The 27,376-nt window shown below is 42.0% G+C and overlaps 1 protein-coding gene across 6 annotated transcripts in view; it reads right to left on the bottom strand.

The window, feature by feature from the left end:
• LOC118364851 (gap junction gamma-1 protein-like) overlaps positions 1-26,446 on the bottom strand; it is a 44,592-nt gene extending 18,146 nt beyond the window's left edge. The window contains exons 1-3 of one of the 6 annotated variants that reach the window (XM_035746654.2): positions 26,213-26,446; positions 24,194-24,248; positions 19,426-19,573 (exon numbers count right to left, since the gene is read on the bottom strand). The gene's annotated coding sequence lies outside the window, so the exon portion shown is untranslated. Of the gene's footprint in view, positions 1-19,425; positions 19,574-24,193; positions 24,249-25,346; positions 25,950-26,212 lie in introns of those variants that run through there. The other 5 variants (XM_035746661.2, XM_035746631.2, XM_035746637.2 and 2 more) reach the window with 5 other exon arrangements.
• Positions 26,447-27,376: the final 930 nt, after the last annotated feature.

The raw sequence follows: 27,376 nt of genomic DNA, 5'->3' as shown, positions 1-27,376 counted from the left end.
GCTTATCACTTTTCTCTCTGTATTTTTCATCCTCTCCCTTTCTATCTAGGTACAGTTACTCACCTACCCTTTAAGTAATGAGAGCAAATACGAGCAAATAGAAGCTGGATGCCCTTGCATGCCCTGTGTGTGTGAAACCCGAGTGTGTGGAGAGATTAGCTACTGTGGAAAGGAAGGGCAAACAGGGGGACCTCAGGGCTAGGGAGTGCAGGTGTGTTAAAAAGATGAGGACACTGATGCCTGAGTCAACACCTTAATGTTGTGTAATCCTCTGTGTTCAGGTGCAGGAGAAACCGCAAAGGACGTTCTCTCAGGACTGGAATATGAAGGTGTCTGTCAAAAGAGTTGGTAATAACTTTTCAGTACATATCGCCCAGAGACCCCAGTTAACTTGTACCATGGTAGGTATGATAAAAAAATATATGGGAAGAACCTTTATCTGGATAAAGTCTCTAGTGTTGTGTTAATCCTGTGGGATGAGTTATGAAAGAGGCACCTCAGACAAAATATACAGATGGGGCCCTTAGGTACACAGGTGTGATACAAAGTGTGGGGAGAATGATATCTGACTTAATGTCCTGAGTACACCCCTATGATGTGTGTTTGTATGTTGCAGTGGGAGAGTGGAAGGTAGACATGCCAGTCTCAGCCTTAGGTGTGTGCACAGAGATATGGGCAGTGAGGCTTGGATTGCCTCCAGGGACTGTACCCAATTGGTGACACAACATCATAACTAACCAAACCATAGGGTGTGGATAGATGGGTGAGGACAGAATGGGTATCTACAAGGACACGAGACCACGTTTTGGTGCATAAGCAAAATGCTGTGCCAGTGGCAAGCGTGACAACACAACAGGCAAGACAGATGACAACACACATCATCACGATCATGATAATCATCAGAGACCAAAGTCGCCTGAATCAAGAGTCAAGGACTTTGTTCCTTCCCATACAGGCAAAACAAGAACGAGTGACGACATGACAAGGGAGAGAAAGAGAGTGTGAGAGAAACAGAGAAAGGACGGAGGATAATGAGAGGGAGGGCAGAGGAGAGAAACGGAATGTGTCAGCATGGTAAAGGAGGAAGAGAATCCAGGGCTGTGTCCTCGACCTCGCCACGATGCTCTGAGCAGCTAGCGGGCAATGGATAACCAGACAGACAGACAGACAGACAGACAGACAGACAGACAGACAGACAGACAGACAGACAGACAGACACAGACAGACAGACAGACAGACAGACACATTCATGGAGGAGAGATTGTCACAATGCACTGAGGATTCAAAGGAGACAAGTCCGTTTGGCTCCAGAAAAACCAACAAATGTCTGTGAGGGATTTGAGAAATGTTTGTTTTACTCATAACCTGGTGTCTACCACACTGGTGAATAGACTAGTGGCCAATACTCAACAAGGTATTTCCTTTTTTAGATAACCTACCAGATGTATAACAAAGCACAACCGTGTTTTTCCATATCTCTAAGGTCTCCCATATGAAATGGGTGGTTGTCTCAAAATATTTTACTGCAAAAGTGGTTAAATTGATAGATATTGTGACACACCCTTGTAACTCAAAAAGTGCAGAATAATTCCTGTCTGGAAGGGAGTGGTCCACCTAAGCTCATGTAACCCAAAATTGCAAGCTAAATGTGGAATACAAGTAGTCCATCTTCTGCCCTACTGTACATACACAAAAACACAACATTCTCTTAATGCATCTTGGAAATATAGAACTGTAAACACACAGAGGCAATTGCCGGAAATATCAACGATGAATTTTTCTGATGAATGTAAACTTCACTTTTTGGTTGCTGTTCAATCGGCAACTTTACAAGTCACATTTGCTCAGTGCTGTATGGTCTGCCTGACAAAAATACATACAGTTACACATGTTTTTTTAATGTTGTGACTCATACACTGAAAACTGTCATTTTTTCCACTGTGGATTTGATATGTTTAGCCTCTAGTCTTGCAATTATGTTAGAGGGCCCGCCCAGATTTGACTCCGAATCCAATATGGCTGCCACATTACCATTAAATGGTGGTTTAATCACTTGTATATGTACACTTTTTAAATGAGAGACCCCACCGGGCACACCACGTCATAATTGGGTAATATTTTGTTGAGACATGAATCAATGAGAATACAACCTATATTAACCTACTCAAAAAGATAGCCAAAAGATAGTTGAATTTACAATGTGTTATCACTATGCTTTCTTTGAACCATCTAAAAGCACAACCAAATTCCAACGGAAAAACAAATGTCTGATTTTTGGTTTAGTTGTCACCTAAATGACAATCACTGCACTTTCAACCATTTAAGCCAGTGACTCAGATGGAACATTCCAACCAGAGACATCTCCTTTAAAAGCTGATATTTGGTTGAATTTTGAAATACAGTAAAAAAAAATAACCTAAAGTTAAGGCTATCTTACAAACTAATGTAACATTCAATCTTAACACATCCATGGCCACATTGTGAGGTTACTGTAACTATAAATGTCTTCTTATGTAATCATTTAAGGCGTGCATGTTCAAGATAGCACGCATAGGTCATCGCACGACTGTGGAGATCTTCACAATTACTGTAATAATCTGCGCAGAATCTCAAACGGCATTGATCACTTGCACCATGTTCGTTTAATGTAATCTTAACTGCAATTCAGGTCATTTAGTTCCGCTAATTAGATGAAGCACAGCGATAACACAAAATATCTGTATTCCCTTTTGAACTTTAGTGTGCTTTTAAACCCATTCTTTAACTTTTTTTATTTTTGGTTGAGTTGGAGATGTGAATCCAATATATCATTTGTTGACAAGTTAATAGACAACTTATTTCATATTAAACGTGATATTGAATTGTGTTTGGTTGTCATCGCAACCAAATATCAACATTTGAAGGAGATGTATCTTCTGCTTGGATAGTTCCATCTGTGCCACTGAGTCTGGCTTTAATTCCAGTTTGTCTACGAATTAATGATGTATATATGTTGGATTCACGTCTCCATCTCAACCAAAAATCCAAGTAAAAGAATAGGACTAAATCAAATCAAACGTTCAATGCACAAGTCAGTGCAACAGAGGAAACTATCCAAGCAGAGGATCTCCTTCAAATCTGCTTCAAATGCTGATATTTGGTTGTGTTTACAACCAAACACAATTCAATATCACTAAATATCATTACATTTTAAATCAACCGGAGCTTGAAACCCTAGGTGTATTGTATTGTCTATGTTTTTGTTGAATTCTGACTTGAATTTATTAAACGATGGCTGTTGATTGTGGACTTTAGGAAACAGCAGAGGGAGCACCCCCCTATCCACTTCGACGGGACAGGAGTGGAGAGGGTAGTGAGTTTTAAGTTCCTCGGCATACACATCACGGACAAACTGAATTGGTCCATCCACACAGATAGCGTTGTGAAGAAGGCTGCAGTGCCTCTTCAACCTCAAGAGGCTGAAGAAATTTGGCTTGTCACCAGAAGCACTCACAAACTTCTACAGATGCACAATCGAGAGCATCCTGTCGGGCTGTATCACCGGCTGGTACGGCAACTGCTCCTCCCACAACCGTAAGGCTCTCCAGAGGGTAGTGAGGTCTGCACATCGCATCACCGGGGGCAAACTACCTGCCCTCCAGGACACCTACACCACCCGATGTCACAGGAAGGCCATAAAAATCATCAAGGACAACAACCACCCAAGCCACTGCCTGTTCACCCCGCTATCATCCAGAAGTCGAGGTCAGTACAGGTGCATCAAAGCAGGGACCGAGAAACTGAAAAACAGCTTCTATCTCAAGGCCATCAGACTGTTAAACAGCCACCACTAACATTGAGTGGCTGCTGCCAACATACTGACTCAACTCCAGCCACTTTAATAATGGATATTGATGGAAAAAGTGTATCACTAGCCACTTTAAACAATGCCACCTAATATAATGTTTACATACCCTACATTACTCATCTCATATGTATACGTATATATATTTACTGTACTCTATATTATCTACTTCATCTTGCCATCTTTATGTAATACATGTATCACTAGCCACTTTAAACTATGCCACTTTTATGTTTACATACCCTACATTACTCATCTCATATGTATATACTGTACTCGATACCATCTACTGCATCTTGTCTATGCCATTCTGTACCATCACTCATTCATATATCTTTATGTACATATTCTTTATCCCTTTACACTTGTGTGTATAAGGTAGTGGTGGAATTGTTAGGTTAGATTACTCGTTGGTTATTACTGCATTGTCGGAACTAGACGCACAAGCATTTCGCTACACTCGCATTAACATCTGTTAACTATGTGTATGTGACAAATACAATTTGATTTGATTTGATGACCCTTCATTTGTTTGTACAGTACTGATGAAAACATAAGGCCCGAAAGATATGCTCCGCTTTCTTTTTACATTTTATATAGCATCTTGCACTTTCACTTTTTGTATTCTTTCGAGCATGGATTAAATTAATTATATTATTTTTGTATCTCGGCCTCCTTGGGTAGACCTTACCGTGAAATGTTTACTTACAAGCGCTCAACCAACGGTGCAGTTCAAGAAAGTTAAGAAAATATTTACCAAATAAACTAAAGTAAAAAATTATAAAAAGTAACACAATAATGTAACAATAACAAAGCTATATACAGGGGTACCGATAACAAGTCAATGTGTGGAGGTACAGGTTAGTCGAGGTCATTTGTACATTTGTAAGTCGCTCTGGATAAGAGCGTCTGCTAAATGACTTAAATGTAAATGTAATGTACGTAGAGATACCGAGTCAATGTGTGGAGGTACAGGTTAGTCGAGGTAATTTGTACATGTATGTAGAGATACCGAGTCAATGTGCGAAGGTACAGGTTAGTCGAGGTAATTTGTACATGTAAGTAGAGATGCCGAGTCAATGTGCGGAGGTACAGGTTAGTCAAGGTAATTTGTACATGTAAGTAGAGATACCGAGTCAATGTGCGGAGGTACAGGTTAGTCGAGGTAATTTGTACATGTACGTAGAGATACCGAGTCAATGTGCGGAGGTACAGGTTAGTCGAGGTAATTTGTACATGTACGTAGAGATACCGAGTCAATGTGCGGAGGTACAGGTTAGTCGAGGTTAGTCGAGGTAATTTGTACATGTAAGTAGAGATACCGAGTCAATGTGTGGAGGTACAGGTTAGTCGACGTAATTTGTACATGTAAGTAGAGATACCGAGTCAATGTGTGGAGGTACAGGTTAGTCGAGGTAATTTGTACATGTAAGTAGGGGTGCAGTGACTATGCATAGATAATAAACAGTGAGTAGCAGCAGTCTAAAAAACAAATGGGGGGGTCAATGTAAATAATTCGGTGGCCATTTTATTAATTGTTCAGCAGTCTTATGGCATAGAGGTAGAAGCTGTTAAAAGCTTCCGGATTAGTGTCCCGCTCCTTGAAAGCGGCAGCTCCGGCCTTTAGCTCGATGTGGATGTTGCCTGTAATCCATGGCTACTGGTTGAGATATGTACGTACAGTCACTGTGGGGACGCCGTTGTTGATGCACCTTTTGATGAAGCCGATGACTGAGGTGGTATACTCCTCAATGTCACAATACTTCCAGTTTATACATACTATATACATTTTACAGAGACAATTAGAGATTAAGTGGTATGAAAATTTCATATCACGTTTATAGTGACAAAAATTATCACGGTTATCAATAAGCTAGGAGTAAATGTCAGTTGGCTTTTCATAGCCGATCATTCAGATTATCTCTTCCTTCTCCTGCTGTCTCTAGAGAGTTGAAAACAGCAGGTCTTTAATAGTATGACCCTCCTGCTGATGTTTAAACACACACTACAAGTAAACAAACGGAAAAGCAATGATAACCAAGGAATGCTTAACCGTAATTGCTATTGTTACAAAACGTCCACAGGGGAGCGCAGTATAAGGAATCAGAATAACACACACACAAACACACACCTATAACTAAAGGTTAAGACATCCTTCTCCTCTGGTATGTTCTGACAGTGCTTTTCTCTCCTCTCTGGCAGCTAAGGGAAAGGAGCATGTACATACTTCTTTAGCCAGACCTAAAGTGAAAACACACGGCTTGGATTGATCTTCAAATGTACTTTACTGAGGAATGTATCTGGGACACACAGCACACACTCAGACACGCAGTCAGACACAAACTCACTTCATGTACACACACTTCAATAACACAACACAGGCATACATATGCCCTGTCATTGTCTCACACGGTGTGTTCATCCCAATAACAACACAAGTTTATCCTTGTTGCCTTTTAATAGTATGACCTTCCTGCTAATGTCTAAACACACACTACAGTAAACAAACGGAAGAGTAATGATAACCAAGGAATGCTTAACCATAATTGCTATTATTTCATGTCCACAGGGTAGAGTAGTATAAAGGAATCAGAATCACACACACACATGATCCTTCCACAAGCCACAGTACATTTTTCAGTGTCACCCCTCCCCCCTATATAGAGTGGAGGCATGTATTGAAAAGGACCTCACCAGTGCTATTGTATACATAGTCAGGAGCAAGATAAGTGAGGAAGAAAGAGAAGTTACTGTGTTGGTTTACAGGAGTGGCTTTTTACACCTCTGTAAAAAACTACATACAGTGTAGTGTGTAGGCATGATTTGTTTCTATATATTCCCTTATTCTACTTTTACACAATTGATGTACCAAATTGGTTTCAGATAAGTGTGTTTTGGGGTTTCCATTTTCTATTTTCTTGATTCTTTATATTTTAATGTACAGTATCTTGACGAGGGTAAACTGGGGAGTGGTGACGTGAATGCTAGTGAAGGGAAGTCTTCAGGCGTGGCTGGATGGCCTAAATGACCTTACCCTGCCCACACGGAAAACAACAGTCAAAGTGAAGAGTGTATGTGTGTGTGTGTGTGTGTGGGGGAGGACAAAGGATTATTTTAAGTTTAGGGGTTAGGGTTACAATTAGGGTTGGGGTAAGGGCTTAATGGTTAGGTTTAGGGTTAGGAGTTTTGTTTATAGTTTGGTTTACGGGTTAAGGTTAGGGTTAGGGTTAGGTTAAGGGGTTAGGGAAATTTAGATTTTTAATGGAAATATATGTCAGGTCCCCATGAGGAGAGAAGAACAAAACTTGTGTGTGTGATGACGCTCCCTCAATATTCACAGGAAACCAGTGGGTTTTCCCCTTCCATTTTTAGGCGGCCAGAATAAATTGTCTACTATAACAACATGATGCTCAAAGTAAACCATTTGTCTTGGTTGGCTATCCACAGCAATGGAAAATGGTCAGATATGTTTAAAAATCGCAAACACCATAGCAAAGTTATGGAACACAATAGAGGTGCCAAAAACAAATACATAAGCCCACATAACTGGTGAACCAAAGTGGGCAAACTTACTAGAAGTGCAAACATACCCAAACAAACAGAGCGGAACCATAGCCAGGAAATAGACTTATGTTACAAAGAGAGAATTAAAAACCGTAAAACAATTATCAATCAACAAAAATAAATGAATTGTCCTGTCGATATTTTGTCTTGTACTACTAGTATGTCTTGCCATGTTTTTCACGCACAGACACTTTAGCTGTTCACAACTGGGTCATGTGTTGGATCTTCATAACGCCCTCCCACATCCAAGGACACCAGCAGCTAACTGAGGGTGACTGACTGATGCCTGATGGGAAATACTAGGGTAATATAGAGGGTAACCCCATTGTCGAACGTGAGATCACGTCACTCCTGCGAAATGCTCATCCCTCATCTGTCCTGTAGGATTCCCGAGCATCTGCCATTCAAAAATGAAAACATAGTTCCCTAATTTATGATATCACTACTATCCCATTGATTCTCTATGAAATATAAATTTTGTGAGCTAAATTATTACACGTTGTGACAGTGATTTAATTATTTGCAATTGTCAGAAAAAATAACAAATTATGTGCAAGCACATCGGCTGTCAGAAGTCTCGAGCTATTGCTCGCCTGAGGTAGAGTATCTCATGATAAGCTGTAGACCACAATACCTACCGAGAGACTTTTCATCTATATTCTTTGTAGCTGTTTACACACCACCACAGTTAGAGCCTGGCACTAAGACAGCATTGAATGAGCTGTATTCTGCCATAGGAAAACAAGAAAACGCTCACCCAGAGGCGGCGAATCTAGTAGCCGGGGACTTTAATGCAGAGAAACTTAAATCCATCTTACCAAATTTCTATCAGCATGTTAAATGTGCAACCAGAGGGAAAAAAACTCTGGAGCACCTTTACTCCACACACAGAGACACATTCATAGCTCTCCCTAAACCTCCATTTGGCAAATCTGACCACAATTCTATCCTTCTGATTCCAGCTTACAAGCAAAAATTACACCCAGAAGCACCATTGGCTAGATAAATAAAAAAATTGTCAGAGGAAGCAAATGCTAAACTACAGGACTGTTTTGCTATCACAGACTGGAACATGTTCCGGGATTCTTCCGATGACATTGAGGAATACACCACATCAGTCATTTGCTTCATCAATAAGGGTATCGATGATGTCGTCCCCACAGTGACCATACATACATACCCCAACCAGAAGCAATGGAAGCACAGCCGAGAGCTGCAAGTGACATGAGCCTACCAGACGAGCCTACCAGACGAGCTAAACTACTTCTATGCTCGCTTCGAGGCAAATAACACTGAAACATGTATGAGAGCACCAGTTGTTTTGGAAGGCAGAGTGATCACGCTCTCCGCAGCTGACGTGAGTAAGACCTTTAAACAGGTCAACATTCACAAGGCCGCAGAGCCAGACGGATTACCAGGATATGTACTGCGAGCATGTGCTGACCAACTGGCAAGTGTCTTCACTGACATTTTCACCCTCTCCCTGTCCGAGTCTGTAATACCAGCATGTTTTAAGCAGACCACCATAGTCCCTGTGCCCAAGAACACTAAGGTAACCTGCCTAAATGACTACCGACCCGTAGCACTGGTCATGGCTCACATCAACACCATCATCCCAGAAACCCTAGACCCACTCCAATTTGCATACCGCACCAACAGGGGCGGCAGGGTAGCCTAGTGGTTAGAGCATTGGACTAGTAACCGAAAGGTTGCAAGTTTGAATCCCCGAGCGGACAAGGTACAAATCTGTCGTTCTGCCCCTGAACAGGCAGTTAACCCACTGCTCCTAGGCCGTCATTGAAAATAAGAATTTGTTCTTAACTGACTTGCCTACTAGTTAAATAAAGGTTCAAAAAAGACAACATTTAAAGATCCACAGATGATGCCATCTCTATTGCAATCTACACTGCCCTTTCCCACCTGGACAAAAGGAACACCTGTGTGAGAATGCTGTTCATCGATGACAGCTCAGCGTTCAACACCATAGTGTCCTCAAAGCTCATCAATAAGCTAAGGACCATGGGACTAAACACCTCCCTCTGCAACTGGATCCTGGACTTTCTGACGGGCCGCCCCCAGGTGGTAAGGGTAGGTAACAACACATCCACCATGCTGATCCTCAACACGGGGGCCCGTCAGGGGTGCATGCTCAGTCCCCTCCTGTACTCCCTGTTCACTCATGACTGTACAGCCAGGCACGACTCCAACAACATCATTAAGTTTGCTGATGACACAACAGTGGTAGGCCTGATCACCGACAACGATGAGGCAGCCTATAGGGAGGTCAGAGACCTGACCGTGTGGTGCCAGGACAACAACCTCTCTCTCAACGTGATCAAGAGGGGATGATTGTGGACTACAGGAAAAAGAGGACCGAGCACACCCCCATTCTCATCGACGGGGCTGCAGTGGAGCAGGTTGAGACCTCCAAGGTCCTTGGTGTCCACATCATCAACAAACTAACATGGTCCATGCACAACAAGACAGTTGTGAAGAGTGCACGACAAAACTTATCCCCCCTCAGGAGACTGAAAAGATTTGGCATAGGTCCTCAGATCCTCAAAAGGTTCTACAGCTGCACCATCGAGAGCATCCTAACTGGTTGCAACACTGCCCGGTATGGTAACTGCCCGGCTTCCAACCGCAAGGCATTCCAGAGGGTAGTGCGAACGGCCCAGTACATCACTGGGGCCAAGCCTCCTGCCATCCAGGCCCTCTATACCAGGCGGTGTCAGAGGAAGGCCCTAAAAAATGTCAAAGACGCCAGCCACCCTAGTCATCTTCTCTCTGCTACTGCACGGCAAACGGTACCGGAGCGCCATGTCTAGGTCCAAGAGGCTTCTAAACAGCTTCTACCCCCAAGCCATAAGATTCCTGAACATCTAGTCAATTGGCTACCCAGACTATTTGCTTTTTGTGGATGTATTCAGCATTGTGTGTGCAGCACAAGCTAGCTGGTTGGTTGGTTAGCAGCATCCCATTCGTTTTATATGTGACTAGCTCAGCCAGCAAGCTAATGTAATGTTGGACAAATTTAAGCTAGCTTTCATTGTCAATCTTAAGAAATACTGTTAGTTTGTGGTTGTGGTTAGGTAGGGGTAGAAGTGGGGTAAAGATAACTGGCCAAGCAAGAGGAGCAGTGGTGGTGGTAAGGTAGAACATTGGATGAATATGGATAATTATCTGAAATCCTTCCCTTCTCAAAACACGAAAGGCCTGGCTATTCAATTATTTCTAAACTAAATTGGAAATGGCGAGACCTTTTTTGAACCCATAAGCACCGTGGCATTTGGAATCTGCCTTCAAACCCCTATAAGGGGCATCCGTCTAAATGCCTACAATCCCTATAGGATTCACACCCGAGTCATGCATTTAATGGAAACTATGATTGACTGTGGTAACCCCATTACCTACATGTACTTGTTCATAATGGTAAGCGCATTAGCACATAGATTATAGCACTTTAATGATTTACTTTCAGACATCTCAAGGAGTGCCTTTCAATTGAGGAATTTACAGGGTACAGTAACACACTTTGACATACTGAATGGGTTTCTATCTTGATACTGTTTTACGCTGTACATTTTTCATTTGAGTGCAGATTTAACACGACACAAATAAGCAACAACCTGTGAGTACTTTGGGGCCTGAAGAAACTGTCCACAAACACGTTAACAATCACCAAAGGGCTAATTTAGTCTTTTTTTGTTTGGCCTGATATTATTATCTTCTCTCACCTCACACGGAAACTATATCTATCCTCACTGTTTTTGTTTATCTTTCAGGGATAATTTGGAAAATGATAGGCTTTCTATTTTGTGTTAAGTCAAATTGCATCTTGAATGGTTCATCTTTTCATTGTGAAGTCCCTAATTCATCTCCAGTCGTTAGTGCTAAAATGACATCAGTCGCTTTGTCCAAACAACATCCACGAAACCCAGAAAGCCTCATCAAGGGAACAGTTAGTCGTGCCCACGAGCAAATACGAGAGAAGAAAAAAACGACAGAATGAGCGTTTCTTCCCCTTCGTGATAATTGAATTAAAACACGAGTGCGCATCGTTTTTGCTTTTAAATATAGCTTGGCCGCATCCTAACACAGTTCTGTGTGCTGCAATTAGCGACTCGAGTTAGTGTAGGCTGAGGTGAAGTGTTGCTTGAGGCAAAAACACACTCGCTGTGTGGAGTAGCAGCAGGAGGAAACACAACAACAGTCGACACTATGGAGGCTTGAGTAGTTAGCTTGCACACTCAGCTGCAAGAGGGAGAAGTGGGTTACGGTTAGCCTTATGCTAGCTCACTAACGGCTTGCACAGGTTTTCGTGTCCTACTCCACGGACCTACTGGGCTAACCCTAAGCGACCTCCAACTTCACTGTCTCCATCCATCTCTCCCTGGCCGGCTGCTTAAGTGCCAACGAAGTCTCCCCGAGTCATTGATGCAAGGCGGGAATACTGAGAGGGTCCTGAGTTATGAGGAGATTGTGTGTGTGTTTTCATGTGTCCCCCCCTTCCAGAGTCTAGTCTCATATGGTGTCACATGTGAGTACCCTTGACTTGCCTGTGCTGGGGGAGAAAGAGAATGAGTGAGATGGATAGGAATAGAGAGACAGACAAAGAGGAAAAGGGGAAGAGGGCCACGCTTGAGGATACACTTGACCCGTCCCTTGAACAACTGCTATGTGTGGCCCTGCACAAACAATCATCTGGAATTATTACAACGAGCACATGGTGAAAAAGATCTATCCTACGCATTGTTTTGCATTGGATAAACAAACAACGGCTTTTGATCCACTTGCATTTTTGATCACGGAGTGATCTCGTCTGACCACACTTGGCTGGCTGCTATTTCATGCGGTCTATGGTACCTAAACCCTGAAAGAAATGAATGGGGGCCTGGACGCTATAATGACCTGTCTCATTAACAGTCACGCCGCCTGCCAAAAACGCACCATCTGGCTGGGTTGTGTAACGTCCCATGTGTTCGGGGCACAGACTGAGTGCATTCGGGTTCCCACAAGGAGTGTGTGTATGTGTGTGATTTTGTCTGAATGAGTGTGGACTCCAAAAGTCTAGGCCACACACACCTTTTCTACAACGTCAGGAAAGAGATATTGTCCAGTGCAACCCTTCACATCTGGATGGGTCACCATCATCTAGGCTGCAGCTGCCGCATAATAATAATAACCAAAGACTCTTAAAACACAGATGTCTGTGATAGTAAGGTGCTCTGGTATTTTGCCATGCCTCCAATCTCCCATTTTTTCCCCTCTGCTTTCTCTTTGAGATTGAACGTCAGAAGAACATCTGGTAGAGGTGCAACAGAACTGGAGCGTTTGTGGGGAAAATCCAAGCAAAGCCTTCACTGAACATGCCCCATTTTGTAGGGTACTAAAGGCTAAATCTACTTCCTTTTTAGCCCGTCTGAAGGTTATTTTCTCATTCTGAACTTCACTAATGGTAGATTCTAATGATGTGGTTTGGTTGATACATGACTATGTAGTATCAGTGTTGAACAGATGTACATTTACAGCAAATGTCACAAACAGAGGTTAAAGAGGCTTAATTGAATGGTTAGCAGTAAGTAATGTATATTATAGATTAAGCCTCTCACCCAGATACTTCAGGTTGAACCAAACCAATGCCGTACAGGCCAAAATCTGGCAACCAAATAAAGCTCTACTGTATATCGCCAAAGGGGGTGGAAATGAAGATCTGGAAAAACTGGGACCATGTGGATTTCATGACACACACACACACACACACACACACACACACACACACACACACACACACACACACACACACACACACACACACACACACACACACACACACACACACACACACACACACACACACACACACACACACACACACACCATGGGTGACATGAGCAGGAACAATTGTCATGGCATTCTATCCATGGTCTGAAACAGGGTCACCATTGAGCCCTTTGAACAGAACTACATTCCAGCGGACAGATCTATGGAAAGTTATTCCCTTTTATCTCCCCGGTCCACTCACTAAGCATGTCCTCACTGAAACCTCTTACTCCTCTCTCATTTTGTACTCGGTGTACTCAACAAACACACTTTGCGAGAGAATTCAGAGAGGGCGACGAAAGTTGGTTTGCGGGATTGGATACAGTCAATGGTACCACAGTTTGAAGTCAGAAAAATAAAGACGAGGTGGCTCTGTGTGGAGATTGAACACTGTTCCTAAATCCGCCACCACGCTAAAGTTAAATAACAGGATCATTTCAGTGATCAATCAAAAGATAGAGTACAGTGTTCCAAGGGCTACAGTGTTGATACTGTGCCTTAATACTTGATCGAATGTTTGACATCGATTCCTTTCCAGGTTTCTAACCGGAGACTCTGCTGTCCTCAAGGAGTATGCTGTAGGGACAAATGGTATAATATCTATTATTATCGGTTTGTGGCAGTAATGCATTTTACAGCTATTCTCTATTTCAAATCATTTCTGGGATCTCGAAGAAATTCTTCCACGACATTCTGTCTGATCCTAATCTGCCAGTCAAAGTCTTTGTGGCTTTGGTTGCGAGGTCGGAGCACTGGTGGATGCCGTATATACTCAAATTGTTACCGGGAGAGTACAGCACACCTTCCCACCCCGGTGCCATGTCTCAAAGCCCCACAACAGCAGCCTCCAGCTTCCTGCAGCTCGAGTAAAAGAGCTATTTGTGGATCGGTACTTGAAAAAAAAAAAAACAGTGCGGTGTGTGCCTCTCTAAGACGACCCCAAACTTTGAGAGGAAAGGCGAACGGGTTTCTTATGGTTTGCAGAGTGAGGCACTTCAGCCGTTTGCTCCTAAAGAAGGGGTTAAGGGGCGATAGGACAAGACCCCTGGATGGAGTGGGTACTACTCCAGATCTGACGACTACTCCTCTTTTTGGTCCCTTTTGTCTACTTTCATGACAGTGCAACACAGCAGGGCTTCAGCTGACTCATTTGAAGCCATAGAGATCCAGCAGAGTGCATAAGCCAAAGGAGGGCAATGATTTGTGAGTGGCAGAGAAAATCTGGACTTTACAGTGAAATGTTGATTCAGTGTTACTTCATGATGGTGCTGGTTAAATTGTACTGTACGTTAAATAGGTACAGTAAGGAATTAAAGCCCGTAATGGGATTTCCAGGGTAAGTCAACAACATTCCTCTCGCAGCGAGCCTAAGGTTTTTTTCACTCTCGCTTATAAACATTTTATTGAACGCACAAAATCAGCTTTACGTTCTTGCAAAGCAAGAAGACAGTGTTTTTTATTTATCCCAGAAACCGTGATTTTGACCGGCTAAAAGCCATTGCGCATTTATGGGATACTTGCATGCACCAGCAAAATCATGAGAAGTGTTAGGAAAGGTCTATATTTTGTAACACAGCTTCGGAGTATTGCAAGAGAGAGGAAAAAGGAGAGATAGCCTTTCGCTGAAAGCTATGACTTTAGTAAGACCCTCATTTCAACTTGTGTAAGACTTCAACAAAGACATGGGGGGGGGGGCAGCCTTACTTATATTTATTTGAGTTTTTATTTTATTTAACATTTACTTAAATAGGCAAGTCAGTTAAGAACAAATTCTTATTTACAGTGACGGCCTACCAAAAGGCAAAAGGCCTCCTGTAGGTACGAGGGCTGGGATTAAAAATATAAATAAATTATATAAAAATATAGGACAAAACACACATCACGACATGAGACAACACAACACTACATAAAGAGAGACCTAAGACAACAACATAACATGGCAGGAACACATGACAACACAGCATGGTAGCAACACAACATGACAACAACATGGTAGAAACACAACATGGCAGCAGCACAACATGGTAGCAGCACAAAACAGGATACAAACATTATTGGGCACAGACAACAGCACAAAGGGCAAGAAGGTAGAGACAACAATACTTCAGGCAAAGCAGCCACAACTGTCAGTAAGAGTGTCCATGATTGAGTCTTCGAATGAAGAGATTGAGATAAAACTGTCCAGTTTGAGTGTTAGTTGCAGCTTGTTCCAGTCGCTAGCTGCAGCGAACTGAAAAGACGAGTGACCCAGGGATGTGTGTGCTTTGGGGACCTTTAACAGAATGTGACTGGCAGAACGGGTGTTGTATGTGGAGGATGTGGGCTGCAGTAGATATCTCAGATAGGGGGGAGTGAGGCCAAAGAAAGTTTTATAAATAAGCATCAACCAGTGGGTCTTCGGACAGGTATACAGAGATGACCAGTTTACAGAAGAGTATAGAGTGCAGTGATGTGTCCTATAAGGAACATTGGTGGCAAATCTGATGGCGGAATGGTAAAGAACATCGAGCCGCTCGAGAGCACCCTTACCTGCCGATCTATAAAGTATGTCTCTGTAATCTAGCATGGGTAGGATGGTCATCTGAATCAGGGTTAGTTTGGCAGCTCTGGTGAAGGAGGAGCGATTACGATAGAGGAAACCAAGTCTAGATTTAACTTTAGCCTGCAGCTTTGATATGTGCTGACAGAAGGACAGTGTACCGTCTAGCCATACTCCCAAGTACTTGTATGAGGTGACTACCTCAAGCTCTAAACTCTCAGAAGTAGTAATCACACTTGTGGGGAGTGGAGCATTCTTCTTACCAAACCACATGACTTTGTTTTGGAGGTGTTCAGAACAAGGTTAAGGACAGAGAAAGCTTGTTGGACACCAAGAAAGCTTTGCTGTAGAGCGTTTAACACAACATCCGGAGAGGGGTCAGCTGAGTATAAGACTGTGTCATCTGCATATACATGGATGAGAGCGCTTCCTACTGCCTGAATTATGTTGTTGATGTAAATTGAGAAGAGCGTGGGGCCTAGGATCGAGCCTTGGGGTACACCCTTGGTGACAGGCAGTGGCTGAGACAGCAGATGTTCTGACTTCATACACTGCACTCTTTGAGAGAGGTAGTTAGCAAACCAGACCATAGACCCTCAGAGACACCAATACTTCTTAGCCGGCCCACAAGAACGGAATGGTCTACTGTATCAAAAGCTTTGGCCAAATCAATAAAAATAGCAGAACAACATTGCTTAGAATCAAGGGCAATGGTGACATCATTGAGGATCTTTAAGGTTGCAGTGACACATTTAAACAGTGTTTCATCTGGGATGTTTCTCAGGTTTCCTCTAGAAGTTATAATCATGACAAGGCCTGTAGCTGTAACTCAGGAGCACGACAATCCATCAAATAAACATATATCTCAAATCAGTTGCTCTCTTCAGTTCAGAAAGCAAGACTTAAGTATGGGTATCTCAACCTCGATTTTCGCCTTTCTTTCAGGCGTGCTGACAATGATAAATAACAAAGAACTGGTCCTGGTGCTGGAGTCTAGTTTAGTGGCAGTGCTGTAAACTCTAGGCCACATATCGCCCTGGTGACGAGTATTCAAATCCTGTCAGTGCCACTTCAGTTATGTCTTTCTCTTTCTTTTAAGTTTTTCAATACATTTTAATATGTGTAGCTACCTTTTAAGTTCATACCTGCAGTCAACTTGTGCAATACGTTAGGAGATAAAGCAGATTGCGTTCCTCATTTCACCTGTCACATTATTTTACATTATGAAGCCTACCGTAGTTCCCCAGAACAGTTGATCCAGTCACGTTTGTTTGTAAATAACACAATGGGAGAAAGCTGGAGCTGGTGAGTCTATAGCGGTCTATACAATGCATTCGGAAAGTATTCAGACCCCTTGACTTTTTGCACATTTTGTTGCATTACAGCCTTATTCTAAAATGTATTAAATTAAATGTTTTCCTAATCAATCTACACACAATACCCCATAATGAAAAAGAGAAAACAGTTGTTGTTTTTTACATTTTTGTTCATTTATAATAAAAAATAAAAAAAACAGAAATACCTTATTTACATAAGTATTCAGACCCTTTGCTATGAGACTCGAAATTGAGCTCAGGTGCATCCTGTTTCCATTGATCATCCTTGAGATGTTTCTACAATTTGATTGGAGTCCACCTGAGGTAAATTCAATTGATTGGACGTGATTTGAAAAGGAACACACCTGTCTATATAAGGTCCCACAGTTGACAGTGCATGGCAGGGCAAGAACCAAGCCATGAGGATGAAGAAATTGTCCATAGACATCCGAGACAGGATTGGGTTGAGGCACAGATTTGGGTAAGGGTATCAAAAAATGTCTGCACCCTTGAAGGTCCCCAAGAACACAGTGGCCTAAATGGAAGAAGTTTGGAACTACCAAGAATCTTCAGGGAGGTGACCAAGCACCCAATGGTCACTCTGATAGAGCTCCATAGTTCCTCTGTGGAGATGTGAGAACCTTCCAGAAGGACAACCATCTCTGCAGCACCCCACCAATCAGGCCTTTATGGTAGAGAGGCCAGATGTAAGCCACTCCTCAGTAAAAGGGACATGACAGCCCGCTTGGAGTTTGCCAAAAGGCACATACATGACTCTCTGACCATGAGATACAAGATTCTCTGGTCTGATGAAACCAAGATTGAACTCTTTGGCCTGAATGCCAAGCGCCATGTCTGGAGGAAACCTGGCACCATCCCTATGGTGAAGCATGGTGGTGCCAGCCTCATCCTGTGGGGATGTTTTTCAGTGGCAGGGACTGGGAGTCTAGTCAGGATCGAGGGAAAGATGAACGAAGCAAAGTACAGAGAGATCCTTGATGAAAACCTTGATCCTTGATGAGATCCTTGATGAAAATAATGGGAAACTCCCCAAATATAGGGGTGCCAAGCTTGTAGCGTCATACACAAGAAGACTCGAGGCTGTAATCGCTGTCAAAGGTGCTTCAGTTACTAAGTAAAGGATCTGAATACTTATGTAAATGTCATATTTCAATTTTGTTTTGCAAAAATGTCTAAAAAAACGTTTTTGCTTTGACATTATGGGATATTGTGTGTAGACTGATGATGTGGAAAAAGTCAAGGGGTCTGAAAACTTTCCGAAAGCACTGTATCTATTGGCAAGTCTCTGTTAAGAGGCGGACATGAGACAATGAAGCTACACTCACTACTAAATGTTTGCTATCTGATATCTTACAATGGATTTCTGCCAGAAGTCAAAGAGCTCTGGATGAGTTATCTGTAGTTGCCATTTTTTCCTTGTGCTTCCCACTAGCGTTTTTTTTCTCTGTTCTCCTCCCCTCGGCTCACTTTCGCTTGTAAATGTCCACTCAACGAAAATGAAATTCGGTAGCTACTAGCTATGCTTGTATAACTTTAGAAACTGGATTTGCCTATCATTGCACCTAGTTTATGTTCGTTTTCGCTCATTAGCATTTAGCTAACAGAGTTTATATGATTTCGCTATTAGTTGGTTATGATTTTGTTAGCATTCTGGTAATAGACGCCCATTGGGCTTTTTTTGCGTTTTTAGAACCCCCTTGTGTGCTATGCCGGTAATACCGTAAATCCAGGGATAAGAGAAGGATGTAAAATTTGGATACTGCCCAAGCCTACTTCTGATGTTCCTTTTGCATTGATCCCAATGCCCTGCTGTTCTGGAAGGAAAGAATGTGGGACACGCTGGGATGCCTGTAAGGTGCTTTTAGGTCGGGCCGTGTGGTTTGCAGTAACTTATCTCTGAACCTAAACTACAGGTAGGGTCAGAGTCAGAACAAGACCATGATGATGGTCAGGCTAGGGCCAGGAGCCAGGGTAAAGAGCAGGGACAAGGCTAGAGCCAGGGTGCAAACTAGACCAGAACAAGGGCAAGAATCATACCAGGGTCAGGGCGAGAGACTGTGACAGATCTAGCGCAAGGGCAAGTGCTCCGGCTAAAAAAAGCAAACGGGCCAAGGCTAGGGTCGGGGGCAGGGATGACTCAGTCCACCACTGAAGATCTGAAGTGCCTAGTCATGAGCGATTAACCTAAATGTCGCTAAATGTCGGTAAATAACTAATAGACCGGTGTCGGTTCAATTATTTGAATTGCACTTTGTGTGTTTATTTTCTGTGCCGTTTCTCGAGAGAGATTTCTCTCTGGGACATATTGTACAACTCACCATAATTAAGCGGGGTGTGGCCCAGCTGGGCTACAGCATTCCCCTATGGAACAAGGGCAGGACTGACGGGCTGGTGCCCAACTGGAGGGCAGGCTGTGGGGAGTCAGAGAGGGATGAAAGGAGCTGTTGTCTGGGGGCCAAGTGCCCGCTGGTGGAGGATAAAGAAAGCATAAAGACAGAGGGATGACGAAAGAGGGACGGAGAATTTATCATGTTCTCAGAAACATCATTGACAGAGTCGCACACATATGGTCAGACACAGACATTGAGTTTCATACATTACATTTTCCCTCAATTAAAGATTGGGCTTGCTTCATTTAAACCAGGTTTGGGGCAATCTTACCAAGATGGAAGACAGTGTTAAGTTGATAAGCAGAATCACTGCTTGGCTGGAACAAAAGCCTGCATCCACCACACAAGTTACGAGGTTAAGATTTCCCACCCGATTTAAACCACCCACCCAAAATAAATGGTCGAAAACAGTAGCTAAAACAGAAAGGAAATATAAACTGGGGCCGAAAGTTTCGGGTAAGTATTTTCCTTCCACCATGTCATGCAGGTCACAGTACATATGGTGATGTTTTGTGATCAAAACAGCCTAACCAGCCTAACCATGTATTATGGTGCAGACCATAAATGTGACTTAATCTAAATATGTCTCTGAAGAAAAAGGAGTCAGTCACTCTATTTCGAGGGGGCCGTTGGGAGCTAGATGATGCGGTGGGCCCTTCTGACGAGCTCGAATGGCTGTGGCGAGACGCCACTGTTTACATAGCGAACGACAGGATTTTTAATCTTACATGTCATTGGGATTCACTAAGGCCTTGGAGACAAAACGGGAACAAAACACAGGCAAATTTAAACGCAAGGCTTTTCTTTGTCTATAGACCGAAGAAGAGAGCATGAATTGAAGCAATGTCCCTCTGCCAATATTCAAGCAGGACAGATTCCATCCATGCCAAAATGAGTTACTAACTGTGGCCAGAGACCTGCTTAACTGAAGTATTTTTATTGTAAAGTGTTTCCAGCCCCGGTTATTTGTTTTGTCTTTGTATACCGCATAACATATCCAAGAGGAGATGCTAGCTAAATAATAATACAGTATCAGGGTATGTGCAGGTTCCATGAAGTTGGATTTAAGACCTTTTTATGCCACTTGAAATGTAATTTAATACTAATTTTGAGGGCTGCGTGTTGTGGTGGCAGAATTTCCACAATAGTGTGCCACACAACTGCTAATTTCCCCCTCCAGAAATGAGCCCATGTTGGCAAAAAGTCGTATTTTTTTAGGGCTGGCTCTTTCACCAAGAGCTATAGCCTACATGGTTCATATTGTCAGGCAGGTGTGCTTTTTAGCAATGAGCATTCTCCTGTAGCCTAACGGATGTAGTAGCATAGTGGCTAGGCTATAGATGGCTGAAGCATGGGGTTGCCCAACTGCATTGCCCAACTGCATTTGTTTAGGCTAATCATTAGCTAGATCACAAACGCTAAGTGTTCCAAATTTTGGCTTTAATACCAATACTATACTGAACAATAATGTAAAACGCAAAAAAAAAAAATTAAAAATTTTTTTTGTGTAAGGGCTATATGACCAAGGAGAGTGATGGAGTGCTGCATCAGATGACCTGGCCTCCAGAATCCCCCGACCTTAACCCAATTAAGATGGTTTGGGATGAGTTGGACGGCAGAGTGAAGGAAAAGCAGCCAACAAGTGCTCAGTATATGTGGGACCTCCTTCAAGACTGTTGGAAAACCATTCCAGGTGAAGCTGGTTGAGAGAATGCCAAGAGTGTGCAAAGGTGTCATCAAGGCAAAGGGTGGCTACTTTGAAGAATCTCAAGTATATATTTTGATTTGTTTAGCACTTTTTTGGTTACTAAATGATTCCATATATGTTATTTCATAGCTTTGATGTCTTCACTATTATTCTACAATGTAGAAAATAGTAAAAATAAAGAAAAACCCTGGAATGAGTAGGTGCATCCAAACTTTTGAATAGTACTGTATGTAAATGTATTATTACATTTTTTATTATTATTATAAATTAGCAAAAACTTCGAAAAACGTATTGCTTTGTCATGGGGTATTGTGAACAGATTGATGAGGGGGGGGGGGACTATTTTAATCCAATTTAGAATAAGGCTGTAACGTCACCAAATGTGGAAAAAGTCAAGGGTTCTGAATACTTTCCGAATGCACTGAATGTATATAATGGTGTGAAATGGACAGTATATGAATAGAAAAGCTGTGTACAGCAAAGGAAAGGTGTTACAACAGTATATAGGATGAGCCTTGATTAGATTACCGTATATACAGTTGAAGTCGGAAGTTTACATACACTTAGGTTGGAGTCATTAAAACTCATTTTCAACCACTCGACAAATTTCTTGTTAACAAACTATAGTTTTGGCAAGTCAATTAGGACATCTACTTTGTGCATGACACAAGTCATTTTCCAACAATTGTTTACAGACAGATTATTTCACTTATAATTCACTGTATCACAATTACAGTGGGTCAGAGGATTACATACACTATGTTGACTGTGCCTTTAAACAGCTTGAAAAATTCCAGAAAATTATATCATGGCTTTAGAAGCTTCTGATAGGCTAATTGACATAATTTGAGTCAATTGGAGGTGTACCTGTGGATGTATTTCAAGGCCTACCTTCAAACTCAGTGCCTCTTTGCTTGACATCATGGGAAAATCAAAAGAAATCAGCCAAGACCTCAGATTTTTTTTTTAGACCTCCACAAGTCTGGTTCATCCTTAGGAGCAATTTCCAAATGCCTGAAGGTACCACGTTCATCTGAACAGACAATAGTACACAAGTATAAACCCCATGGGACCACGCATCCGTCATACCGCTCAGGAAGGAGACGCGTTCTGTCTCCTAGAGATGAACGTACTTTGGTGCGAAAAGTGATAATCAATCCCAGAACAACAGCAAAGGACCCTGTGAAGATGCTGGAGGAAACAGGGACAAACGTATCTATATCCACAGTAAAAACGAGTCCTACGAATTGCAATTGCACATGGGGTCAAAGATCGTACTTTTTGGAGAAATGACCTCTGGTCTGATGAAACAAAAGTAGAACTGTTTGGCCATAATGACTATCGTTATTTTGGGAGGATAAAGGGGGAAGTACACCATCCCAACCATGAAGCACGGGGGTGGCAGCATCATGTTGTGGGGGTGCTTTGCTGCAGGAGGGACTGGTGCACTTCACAAAATAGATGGCATCATGAGGCAGGAAAATTCTGTGGATATATTGAAGCAACATCTCAAGACATCAGTCAGGAAGTTAAAGCTTGGTCGCAAATGGGTCTTCCAAATGGACAATGACCACAAGCATACTTCCAAAGTTGTGGCAAAATGGCTTAAGGACAACAAAGTCAAGGTATTGGAGTGGCCATCACAAAGCCCTGACCTCAATCCTATAGGACATTTGTGGGCAGAACTGAAAAAGCGTGTGAGAGCAAGGACTACAAATACACCAGCTCTGTCAGGAGGAATGGGCCAAAATACCCAGAACTTACTGTGGGAAGCTTTTGGAAAGTTACCCGAAATGTTTGACCCAAGTTAAAAAATTTAAAGGCAATACTACCAAATACTAATTGAGTCTATGACCCACTGGGAATGTGGTGAAAGAAATAAAAGCTGAAATAAATAATTCTCTCTACTATTATTCTGACATTTCACATTCTTAAAATAAAGTGGTGCTCCTAACTGACCTAAGACAGGGAATTTTTACGAGGATTAAAGGTTAGGAATTGTGGAAAAACTAAGTTTAAATGCAAATGGCTAAGGTGTATGTAAACGTCCAAATTCAACTGTACATGTGAAGTAGGTAAAACAGTATAGAAACATTATTAAAGTGACCAGTGTTCAATGACTATGTACATAGGGTAGCAGTCTCTAAGGTGCAGGGTAGAGAACCGGGTGGTAGCCGGCTAGTTACAGTAACTAAGGTTCAGAGCAAGGTACTGGGCGGAGGCAGGCTACTGGTGACTATTTAACAGTCGGATGGCCTGGAGATGGAATCTTTTTTTCAGTCTCTCGTCCCAGCTTTGATGCACCTGTACTGTCTCTCTTAGTAGCAGCATAATGTAACAGAAACACTGTAGTCATCTCCGTCACATTTTTTAAGACCTTCGAAAAACTGAATTTAAAGGGATACTTCGGGATTTTGCTAATGATGCTGTTTATCTACTTCCCTAGAGTAAGGAAGATAAGAGGTAGTTTCTCCAGCCAATGCCAACTAGTGTTAACTAGTAGGTCCCCTTAGACTTCCAGTCATTGTGCTAACGCTGGTTAGCATTGTCTCGCGAAACTACCTCTAACTTCCTTCATACTGGACATAGAGACATAAAATGGTACCCACTAGTTCACCTGAGTCTGGTGTCCTTAATCTTCCCTTTAAGACCTTTTAAGGGCACCCTGAGTATAGATAGAATAAAATACGGCTGGTATTTAAATCAATGGGAGATCAGGATAGTGCCTTTAGAAGTGTCCCATGGCATTACTCTGTTTAGTTCTGAAGGCAAATCTGACTGAGAAGACATGTATTCACTGCAACCAGATTGACTTATTCTAATCAAGTGTCAAGTCCCTTCAACCTGGATCCCACTGCAGTGCAAAACAAACGCACTTCTGGAAGCACTACTTGGAAAGGTACTTACTGCAATCGATTGAATATTGGTCTAAAATAATTCTAAAACTAAAAGTGGAGAAAAATATCAACATTGTGAGGGCATTATTACCTGTCTATTTCAGTTCTGGATGTCAGTCAATTGGGGAACTTCAATGCCCAGATACCTGGAAACAGAGAACAAACAGGAATCATGATAGTCCTGATAGAAGGTAGGCTTATAACTGAACAGGTGTGTTACTGCACTGCAAATGTAGCCCTAGATGATACAGTGTGGATTTTGCAAGCCATAGTGATATTTTTGGTTGCATGTAAAGCTTCATTAGTAGAATGCTCGAGAATCCAATTTTCTCCCATTCTCCCAAATATATCACTTTCTTGCAGCTACTCTCTCCCGTTCCCACTCTCTTGTTTAAATGCACATGCCTACAGTTTTGGAAAGTGGAAATAAAGTGTGAGGAGGAGAAAGAATAGAAAAAGAAAAAAAAGAGAGGACAGAGTCTTTGCGACAGCCACATTTGAGTACTTTTCCTGTTGAGAGTCTATTGCTGCCATTCTACTATTTCTCACTGTATCATCTCTCATTAACAGCATATCCACACAAGTTAATTTAACTGGAGGTGTTGTGAATGAATAAATATCTGCTGACTCTGTGTGTGTGTGTGTGTGTGTGTGTGTGTGTGTGTGTGTGTGTGTGTGTGTGTGTGTGTGTGTGTGTGTGTGTGTGTGTGTGTGTGTGTGTGTGTGTGTGTGTGTGTTACAAACTGCTTTCAACAATGACATTTCCTTTGGGAAAGTGATTTATTGTCTAATCCATTTTAAGGTTTTGTTCCAAGACCTAGTAGGGTCTGAAATGCTTTGCCATTGTGTTTTAGCTAGCTATGAGTTGTTAGCTAACGTTAGTCATATTCATCACTAGTAATGTTAAGTATGTATAGGCTAGCTAAACAGATACAAGTCAGTCTTGATAAGATGAAATATATGCTACAGAAGTCAGAGAGCTACAGCACGCCAATTTGCTAGCTACTGTAGCTTGACGTTAAGCAAAAAAGTTATAAATCAAAAATTATGCGGGAATCAGACCCGGATCAGGGCGAGACTGTGACAGATCTAGCGCAAGCTAACATCATTAATTCCGAGCTGCACAAAATGTCACCAAACAATATCAGAAAGCTAGCTAGCTAGCAAGCAAGCAAACATTTAACATGTTGTCAAAGTAACGTTAGTTAGCTAGCTGTCTTGAAAGCCGTCTTAAAAAGTCTTACCTTGTCCAAAAGTCAACTTGGCTTTAACAAATATGATTGAGGAACTCCGATTTAATGTCATATTTTGGTTTTCAACAAAGTCCCACTTACAACCAAATGTCTTCTTACCATCAAGTTGATTCAATCAATTGCTATATTCGAACAACTAGCTATTTAAATGTTTTTTTAAAAAACGCGGGATTGCCTGCTGGGTGGATAGAAACTCTGTCCCAAAATACTCGCACGTTGGTTATTTTTATTTTCCAGCTTCAAAGCCTTGCTCCACATCTGGCTCAAGTTGGGAAAGCATGCTACTGGCTAAACAGCTGGCTACATTCTGATTCCCCACCACTGTCGGTGCGTCTTCGAACGGCTGAAGTGTTTCTCTTCAAACAAATCAAGATTTGTGCCGTCAACGTATAACAAGCAAGTGACATGTAGTCACACCGTTTATATTTCACAAAGTTTATATTTCAATTACAAATTGTCGACGTTTTCAAAAGGAGCAATCGTGACCAATGCCTCCGAAAGCACCGGAGACGAATGAACTGAAAAGCGGAGCAGTGCGGGCAGACACTTCAGTTGCAGAAAACCCCTCACCAACTTTACCTATTCACATTGTACTGCACTCACTGGCCCAGTCTACGATTACTCTATCCGAGCAGCTAACAGTACTAGACCTAAAATCTCACTTCGTGTAGGCTACAGTAGTCAGAGTACATAGTCTTGTGAAAGATTCGAGTTGAGTAGGCTATAGTATGTGCATTTTACATTTAATTTACAAATGGTTTATTAAAAAATATATTTATTTATATACTTATATATAGCCCTTGTCTTGCACTTGTATGGTGCCAAACTGAAGTTATTTGTGAGAGCAAATGTCTTACCTCTGACTCTGAAGAGACATTTTTTTCTTGTGTCTTCATATACCAGCCCAAACAACTATCTCTCCCCCTACTGTATTTATTTATTTAGCTCCCTTGCACCCCATTATTTCTATCTCTACTTTGCACATTCTTCCACTGCAAATCTACCATTCCAGTGTTTTACTTGCTATATTGTATTTACTTCACCACCACAGACTTTTCTTTGCCTTTACCTCCCTTATCTCACCTCACTTGCTCACATTGTATATAGACTTATTTTTCTACTGTATTACTGGCTGTATGTTTGTTTTACTCCATGTGTAACTCAGTGTTGTTGTATGTGTCGAACTGCTTTGCTTTATCTTGGCCAGGTCGCAATTGTAAATGAGAACTTGTTCTCAACTTGCCTACCTGGTTAAATAAAGGTGAAATAATATATATATATATATATATATTTTATTTTAAATATACCAGAACAAAGATTAAGGTTGGCTAGACCATGGCTTGACTAGTTTACAGTCATTTTACATCAATGCGGGTTATTGTAAAAGAGAGGGAGAGGGGAGGAGGAAGAGGGCAGGGTGTGGCAAAGTTCACCTGGCCATACTCATAGGTCAATACATTTGTAAAATACAAGAGGACAAGTAAATTAAAGTGTCGAGTTTGACTCCTCACAAATCCCCAACTGCCAGCTTCATTAAATAGTACCCGCAAAACACCAGTCGCAACGTCAACAGCGAAGAGGCAACTCCGGGATGCTGGCCTTCGAGGCATAGTTCCTCTGTCCAGCGTCTGTGTTCTTTTGTCCATCTTAATCTTTTCTTTGTATTGGCCAGTCTGAGATATGGCTTTTTCTGTTGAGGACTTTAGAGGCGTCTGTTTCTCAGACCAGACACTCTAATGTACTTGTCCTCTTGCTCAGTTGTGCACCAGGGCCTCCCACTCCTCTTTCTATTCTGGTTAGAGATAGTTTGAGCTGTTCTGTAAAGGGATTAGTACACAGCATTGTACGAGATCTTCAGTTTCTTAGCAATTTCTCGTATGGAATAACCTTCATTTGTCAGAACAAGAATAGACTGACGAGTTTCAGAAGAAAGTTATTTTTTTCTGGCAATTTTGAGCCTGTAATCAAACCCACAAATGCTGATGCTCCAGATACTCAACTAGTCTAAAGAAGGCAAGTTT

This window comes from Oncorhynchus keta, chromosome 3, assembly GCF_023373465.1.
Source record: "Oncorhynchus keta strain PuntledgeMale-10-30-2019 chromosome 3, Oket_V2, whole genome shotgun sequence".
Lineage (NCBI taxonomy): Eukaryota > Metazoa > Chordata > Actinopteri > Salmoniformes > Salmonidae > Oncorhynchus > Oncorhynchus keta.
Note: the sequence above shows the minus strand (reverse complement) of the source record. Positions and strands in the feature narration are given on the sequence as shown.